Source organism: Cupressus sempervirens, chromosome 4, assembly GCF_028749045.1.
Source record: "Cupressus sempervirens isolate cs-2001-9-10 chromosome 4, ASM2874904v1, whole genome shotgun sequence".
Classification (NCBI taxonomy): domain Eukaryota; kingdom Viridiplantae; phylum Streptophyta; class Pinopsida; order Cupressales; family Cupressaceae; genus Cupressus; species Cupressus sempervirens.
This window is the reverse complement of record NC_143121.1, coordinates 447,808,247-447,815,981: the sequence shown is the minus strand read 5'-3', so window position 1 is coordinate 447,815,981 and position 7,735 is coordinate 447,808,247.

Sequence of the window (7,735 nt, the reverse complement as noted above, 5' to 3'; positions counted from 1 at the left end):
TTTATAAATATATCTCCTCTGTGTTGAAGCCAAAAAGGTTGTGAGACAAATCATAACATAGATATCCAACCAACCTTGGCTAGTGACCAATTATCACTTACAACAAGAGATGATAGACAAAATAAGAGAAAAGTGCAATCTCTTTCAATCAACAATACATGATAGTGAAAAGATGCAGGGAACAAAAGAAACCAAGGACTAACTATGGGTTGTAGGCAGCTTGCAGCTAGACAATGTTTGAATGTTATAAAAACCTTTGAATTAAAAAGATCAATATGAAGAAGTAAATATAATTGTATCTTGGGCCTTGCAAAGAAATCTAAAAAACAAACCCTGTTATTTGTGAACATGAACACCTATAGTTTGGGATATGACATCAAGAATCACATGTACTGCATGTAAAATATGGTGCATAGATAGCATGTCAAAATTGAGTTTTAATACCATACAAAATTTAGCTTAATTTACACATCACAATGGATCTAGTCATAAAAGAGAGAACAAATTTATAGATTAAAGGGAACAATTTAGAGGAAGAATAAGATTAATAAAATCTTTTTGGATTTACAATTGAATACAATCATATTAAAAACTGAAGAAAACTATGAATACAACAAGAAAAATAGAGATATTCCTTAGTTTATTAATTAAGTAATTGCAGTTTTATCTAGATTGGCAACAATTATCCATAAAGTGTGGATATATCTAGGAAAATAAAAATAGAAAGTTAGGCTAACCTTCTCTACTGTTTTTACTAAGGAGACAAAAACCTAAGGAAAGAAAAGAGGAAAAAGGGAAAACCCAATAGGAACAAACTCCTCCTTCCTCCCTAAAAAAGACACGAAAGAGGAAAAAGGGAAAAGCCAATAGGAACAAACTCCTCCTTCCTCCCTAAAAAAGACACTAAATTTGCATGGTAGTGACTATGCTACAATATCCTTCACTTTGAGAAGGTCTCTTAGAAAGTGACATGGAAGAGACAATAGATCCCTCTACAATGTTTAGTAAATGGTAGATGTTCATAACTAGATGTGGAAGATGCTCCATGATTTTTGAACAACATTCTTCCCTTTAAGAAGAAATAAAATCAAATATGTATGAATGAAATCTCCTAAATCTTGAAAGAGAAAAATCAAGATGTATGTCTTTGAAAATTGCTCCGTAGTCTCAATGTTGATGCTCAAAGTTATCATAATAAAATCGAACACTTGTAATGACCCGCTTGGAGATCCTTGGAACAAGGATTCAATACAAGCCAAGACATTTTTTTTTACAAGTATGAATGCACATGACAACATCATACAGGGATCACAAAGATAGCAGTTGAAGACTTCACCACAATCTTGACAACCAATGAATCTCCAAATGCCACAACCAAACTGACACACACAAATTGAGGCCAACAAAGATCACACACAGGATGAGGGCTCAAAGAAATGACAAATCATCAACTAAACACCATACTAGAAGATAAATGCAAAATCCTAAAATTTGACTAAGTCTGAAATCCTGAAGCCCTAAAATTTGGTTAAGTCTAAATTTCTAATACCTGAAATTTCCTAGAATGTTTATCTTATCTCAGAGAGGTTTGAAACCTATCTCAAAAGACTCATTGTATATATTAAAATGTATCTTAAGTATAAGGAATTACTTATACTTAAACGATATATCTTAAACCCCTTAGAAAGACTTTTTTTTGGACTGGAAAGATGTGAAATCTAACAAGGTGTCCAAAACCAACTTTTAAAACTTCCTTGGCCAAGCCTAACTGATCCCTATTTCTTGCACAAGGAAGTACACTAGTCTCCAATCTTGTGCGAGGAAGTGCACAATATCACATGAGGAAGTACAAAGAATTGCGTAAAGACATGCATGGAGCCATGCGAGGAAATGCTAATCCACGCAAGAAAACACACTAAACCATGCAAGAAAATGCAAGAAGTCATGCAAAACTTCACATTCTTGTGCGAGAAAGTACACTTTTATAGTAGGGAACACATCAGCGAGCCAAAACACTCAAGGGAAACAAACTAGGAAATGAATTTCCTCCACACTAGAGAGTACCAAATCCACAAAGATCGAGGAATGATCACTCAAGAGAACAACAGAGAACAAATAACTCAAACATCCAAATCAAAACAACATATGAAAGAACATGCAAAAAGAAACATTGCAATGTACATACATGGTTCATAAAATGAACATCATAAGAAGGAAATGCAGAAAGCAATATCATAGTATACTGAAACAACCAAACTAAGTACGTGGTTCCTCCCAACTGTCAATAGCATCATAAAACCATCGTGGATCCTAGCCATCCCACGCTCGTAACATCGTAAAGTACCAACCAGATTGTTAGTGTTATCTTATGAGGACATCACTACTAAAACATGCTATAACATAAGATTAAGGAAATATAACATGCTAAAAGTAAAGCATTATATAATCTAATAAATCAACCACATCATCTATCATATGCTAAACATCATAGGAATAGGAAATCTAACATGCTAAACCAATAAGCAATAGATGCACCAATGAAACAATTCACATCATCTAATCATATGCTAAACATCATAGTATAGGAATGCATCAAATAAACTAGCATAATCTAAACATGATATCCAAGCATTCCAATGAAAGCATAAATTACAAGAAAGCATACTCTGGAACCCGAAGCATTAAGTGCAAACATCTAACAACAGTGGCACGAGGATAAAAGACCGTCTCTATACACCGATCCCTAATAGTGGTATAGGTAGCTATGCGTCCCAACCACGTCGAACTCGTAGGTCTACTCCCATCATGAGGATGGAGATGAAGATCTAGCCAAACACACATAAAACACAATGTCCATGGCTAACACTCATGCCAGACAGTATGATGATTAAAACCAAGAACATAGAGAATACAAGAACAACAGGTCCTAGTTAGACACTCAATGGGCTACTAAGTAGGGGTTGACATCATGGAGAGTCGCTTGGCATCAACAAGCCCAAGCTTAGAACATGCAGATTCAACTCTCTGAACAGAAAGGCTCTAGCATAGATTATTATCTTAAGTTTTATTAACACCTAGTGTATTATTTAGTTATTACTTATTTAAAACTTCCTTTGCCAACCCTCTAGGCACAATGATCACCAGGCTATGAGATAGAAGCCCCCTCCATATGCTACCCTACCTTACCCATGCTCATCCAACAATGAGTACCCATAGACATGCAAATTCCCAACCCAACCCAATGATCATAACTTCCAAAAGTACCACAGAAGATCGGGCCTTGCAAGTCACCCAACAAATGTATGCGCACATACTTGTGTGTGGCACACCACCATCACGACGATCATAACACAAGGAATAGATGAAAACATAAGAAAAAATATCACTCAACTAAAAACAAACTCAGGAGGATAGATTCTACACGAATTTGAAAGACAATAAAACCATACATCATGAAATCACTCAACCAGCCTCAATCTAGGAGTGTGGATTCTACACGAATCCCAATGATGCAACAAGACCAAACATCATGAACTCACTCAACCGGCCTCAATCCAGGAGTATGGATTCTACACGAATCCTAGTGTCCATGAAACCAAAACAAAGGTCCAAAAGAAACCATAAAAATAGGTGTAAAATCACTCAACCGAACATGATGTTAAGAGTACGGATATGACACACATCCCAATGCAAACATACAAGTGAAACAATGGTTTGACTAACATCCTACGGATAATCCAAGTCCACTACCAACATCATGCCAAAGAAAACCCAAGAAAACTAGGTGGCATGCAAACCGAGGTGAGAAATCTCAAAACTCAAAAATTTCAAAATTAAAACTCATTTGGTCTTAGAGAAAAAAAGCCACAAATATCAAATAAAATCTAGGTTTGGAGTCTGTATGCAAAAATGACTAGCATAACAGTGCAAAACCGGAAACCCTCATCTCAAAAAATAGGAAAATGCTCATACCCACTCAATCGAGTATAGCTAGCATACAAAAATGGAGGGAACACTAGTTCTTAGCCTCCTAACAAATGGTTATAAAAACAAAAGCAAAAATGGAACCGAAACAATAAAATGGTAGAGCCCTACCTCACAGACAAAAGGGCAAAATGGGAATCTAACCCATAAAATAAAAAAGCCTGCAAAAGTAGCTGAGAATCATGGTAGTCCAAGGTCTCCTTGAGCTAGACCCAACGAGCTCGATCTCTCAATGATCCCACGCCCGTAGCTCCAACAATAAACAAAATAGTAAATCCTCACGAAGAGGATTTTGGGTTTTACTCTCAAACTTTCTAATTCAAAAGTGAGAAGTGAGGAATTAAATTCCTTTTTAGAAACTTATTCACTTTTCAAGTGAATAATCGATTAGGGTAACTGAGCAACCAACTTAGTTTAACCCCGAATCGACCCAAACAAAAATAGGCTATTCCTAGTAATAGGAATTCATCTATGGAAAAGCTTCCAAAAATTAAAATAAAATAAAACAAAGCCCAAAAACCCCAAAATCATAGAAATTTCCTTAACAACTTTTGCGACATTGCAAACCTCTAAATGCATAGAAACACTTATTGGTCTAATCACATAATACAAATGAGTTCAAATTTAATAATCACCTAAAAGTTTAATTAAACAATTAAAATAAGGATATGTCAACCATAGAGGGATGACATTGGTAAAATGTGAACGATTGAATTGCTAATTCCATATGCCATTGCTAGGGATATAGATCTTGCACACTAAACAACATGATCAAGTGTAATTGTATATAATAACATAGTTGAAGCAATAAATGTATTAAATGACCAATTTAACCATTTATTCAAATATACTAAATAATCCATTTACATCACTCACATTTGCATATAGCATAATGAAGCAAGAGTGAAGTAAATAACCATAGCATTAAATCCACCACATAGCATAATCAAAGATATATCCAAATACCGGATAACCAGATAACATCATAAGACACACTGTCATCTCAGAATGGCATCATCATGCAACATGATCAACTGAATAACATAGTAATCTAACATCTATGATACTGAAATCAAAGTATAACATTTGACCCTCAGATCATCTCAAAATGAAAAACATAACATGAGTAACAAGGTAAATATCTGCAACACAAAACCAATGACTCAAACATGGACAATTCATTTCTAATTATTTAAGCATTTAATAATGGTTGTTTAAACAACATTAAAAAGAAACTTAAAACACATAAGCGAACATAGTCATAAACATGACTAACCACTACTACAAGAACCTAGTCCAGTGTAGCACAGTAAAAGTACATAGTACAATCTCTACACACCTGTCAGGGTAATCATGAAACAACCTCATGATACCACATCGATCCTGGTAAATATTGGCACAAACCTTAGTGAACCATAAATCACATCATAATCTCATAGATCAGCCATAAACATAATCAAAGAAATGGATACAAAATGTAAATCTAAATCCCCTCAAGGGTGTAGACCACTCATGGTCTCAATCACGATCCATCACAATGAAAGATCAACAAAGTTACATCCATTAGGATGACTTACAAAAGTCAAATGGGAGAGGCACTAAAACACTATTGATTATGAAAAACTAGAATCTAATGAATACCAATGTATATCATAGTCCAAAGACTTGGTATTTCCTTAGAAGACAAAATGTTGTGTCAAAGTATCCACACTCATATCAAACTGCAATGAATGCTAACATAGAGTCTGGAGAAGAAGGTCAAAAGGTTCCCCCACAACAACTAGATAAGAATCACCCTCATCAAAGAGAGTATGTATGTAGTCAATAGTGTCATCTAGATCCAAAATGAGAGATTTTACGAAGAAAAGGGGCATGTATGGTAGAAATTGATCCCAATGAACTGAATCCAAAGACATAAATGATCATGTTGTAAAGAATCCTTGGAATCTTTTAATGAAGCAAACTAAAAATCGTAAGAAGCAATAGTGGATGAGGTATTAAAAAACTAATTATCCAAAAAGCATGTGTTTATGCAAGATGGGACAATAGAAATCTTGGCATCATCCATAAAATCTTGGTCTTCCAAGAAACATCACTTCAAACGAAGAACTAAAGTCTCCATACAATTTTTGGATGATGGTACAAGCAATGAAAAGACACCCAGTTTTCTCTATATGACGTATAATATCCTAAAAATAGTAAGACATTAGTTCATAGACCATGTCATTACCGTTACACTGTATTTTTTTGCTCAAAGTTGTGTGACTTAGGAACATGTCCAAGAAGATAGGGTAGTAGATCCTACTCAAGATAGTGATTCTCTATCCCTTCTTTCCAAGATAAATAGTTCTCTAAGGTCATCTTGACAAAAAAGGGATGAGAATAATTACTATAAGACACAATTAAGTCCCTTTAATGGAACTTTATCTTTTTTCATGAATGCACAAAATCTAGTAAGAGAAACTATTGAAGACCATCACTATCTTAAGTAGGATCAACTCCCCTGTAAGAACCCCAAATAGGCTCTACGCTGATCACTGTTTGTTTCCCTAGGTGTAATGATTGTTTTTGGTTTGTTTTTGAATGTTTTAAGCTGTTTTTGGGTTTTTGAGTTGATGAAAAGAAAATACAAATATTGAAAACTAATCTTACCTAAAATTATAACTCAAATCTGGTTATAATGCTAATCGAATTCATTTATTCGGATGGCTCCTAATGTATGTACAATACTTATTGCTGGAAGAATACATTAAAAACATCATCATTAATAGTTGAAAAAACCTGATTTTTGTCTCCAATATGCAACCACGCTGCTGGTTGCTTCCTCCTTGGGCAACGCCTATCAAAAACCGCAATATTAAATCTCTAATTTTTAATTCACTGTAGCGCTGTACTATTCACAGCACTGTAGCTGTTGTTATAACCCCTTCCAACCTTTAAACAGATTCATCCACTTTTTTCCTACTGAAACACAATATTGACTCCAGAATGAAGTCAACTCACAGGCAAAATTCAAGTGATATTTCACACCCTCAAATTGCATAACCTCTGAAGATACTACATTCTCCACACTCTGAATTCTTCTTAAACTTGTAGAAACCCTTGTTGCCACAACTTCAAGAAATTTCACAAGGCAAAGTTTTTAAGCAATTCTCATAACCTGCTCTTGAAGGAAGACAAGGTTTGTTTATAAGGACTCCTCAACTCCAGAATGAGTCTCCACGCTCAATGTGGGATAAAAGATATAATAATAACATAAAAAATGTTATTACATTAAAACTTAGAAAACCCCTTTTAATTTTTCCATAAGCTTGGACCCACAATTAATTGAAATGATGGCCCCTTTTATGATATCATGACCCTCACTTAAGTTATATATTATAACTTAACAATATAGGCTCAAAACCAATAATGTTTATTTTAACTAAATAAACATTAATATCTCCATTATTACTCAACATTTTTGAATGTCGTTTGGACTGGGAGTTAACACGATATAACTGCATATGACCATACCCCTTTTCTAAAAATAGTAGGGGTCTATCTTTATAACTCCAAAACTGCTAAAAATAGCCTGACCAAGCCAAACTCAAAGGAAAACTCATCATAAACAAACTCTGGCAACCCAGAAGAGTACTCTGCTCTGGTCCTTGGAGGATCTCCACACCAAGGTGACCCTCTATCCAATCTTATTAGCCTACGAGGGTCTCTGATAGGCTAATCACCAGCTAAAGTGATGTCTCTAGCTAGA